General features: G+C 39.4%; 1 protein-coding gene across 1 annotated transcript in view; it reads left to right on the top strand.

The window, feature by feature from the left end:
- The window catches only part of HTT (huntingtin), a 143,266-nt gene that overhangs the window by 62,168 nt on the left and 79,903 nt on the right, over positions 1 to 1,195 (top strand). The window lies entirely within an intron of this gene.

Genomic DNA, 1,195 nt, shown 5'->3' with positions numbered 1-1,195 from the left:
TTTTTTTTTTTTAACTTTAAAATTTTCTATTCATCTGCAATTTGGTAGATATGAAGTATGCATCTAATTTAATTTTTGGTTTTGGTTGTCCCCGATGCTGTTTACAGAAGAATTTTTCTGCGCTAATTGGGTTACTTACATTCTCACAGTTCTCTAGTTTCATTAGTTTCATTTATTATTTTGTTATATTGATCTATCTGGTCATCTATTAGAACCATCCTTTTTTTTTCTTTTTTCTTTTTTAGACAGCATCTTGCCCTGTCCCCAGGCTGGAGTGCAGTGGTGCAAGCATTGCTCACTGCAGTCTTGACCTCCGGGGCTCAAGTGATCCTCCCACCTCAGCTTCCTGAGTATCTGGGACTACAGACATGTGTCACCATACCCAGCTAATTTTTGTATTTTTTGTAGTGACAGGGTCTCCCTAAGTTGCCTGGGCTGGTCTCGAGCTCCTGGGTTTAGGCAGTCCTCCCTCCTTGGCCTCCCAAACTGCTGGGATTATATGCATGAGCAACTGTACCTGGCCAGAAGTATACCTCTTAATTGTTGTAGCTTCATGGTATTTATGAGGGGATCAGTTCCCCTGTTGCTCTTTAGAATTTTCCAGATATTCTTCTTTGTTGATTTTGGCATGTGAGCAATAGAATCAACTTATTTGTAGATTAATTTAGGGAGAACTTATACCTTAGATGATAAGTCACCCTGTCCAGAATGTGGGATGCTTTTCTATTTGTTCAAAACTTTTTAAATCATCTCAAGCATGTGAAATTTAAATTATTTTTAAAAAACTTTAAAGATTATTTCACATACCTCTTGCACATTTCTTGATAAATGAATCCTTAGGTATTCCTCTGTTTTTGTTACTAGTAGATACTTCTCATGGGTATTTTTCCTGGAAATCATTTATTAAACTTATGTGGCTTCTTTTCTGAAGGATGTTTGATAATTTTGAAAGATCAAAGTCTGGCCGGGAAAGATGGCTCATGCCTGTAATCCCAGTACTTTGGGAGGCCACGGTGGGTGAATTACCTGAGGTCAGGTGTTCAAGACCAGCCTGGCCAACATGGTGAAACCTCGTCTCTATTTAAAAAAAATACAGAAATTAGCTGGGCATGGTGGTGCATACCTGTAGTCCCAGCCACTCGGGAGGCTGAAGCCAAAGAAATACTTGAACCTGGCAGGCGGAGTGAGCTGAGAT

The sequence above is a fragment of the Cebus imitator genome, unplaced genomic scaffold, assembly GCF_001604975.1.
Source record: "Cebus imitator isolate Cc_AM_T3 unplaced genomic scaffold, Cebus_imitator-1.0 Scaffold522, whole genome shotgun sequence".
Taxonomy (NCBI): Eukaryota; Metazoa; Chordata; class Mammalia; order Primates; family Cebidae; genus Cebus; species Cebus imitator.
The sequence above is the reverse complement of the archived record's forward strand: the minus strand, read 5'-3'. Positions and strand labels throughout refer to the sequence as shown.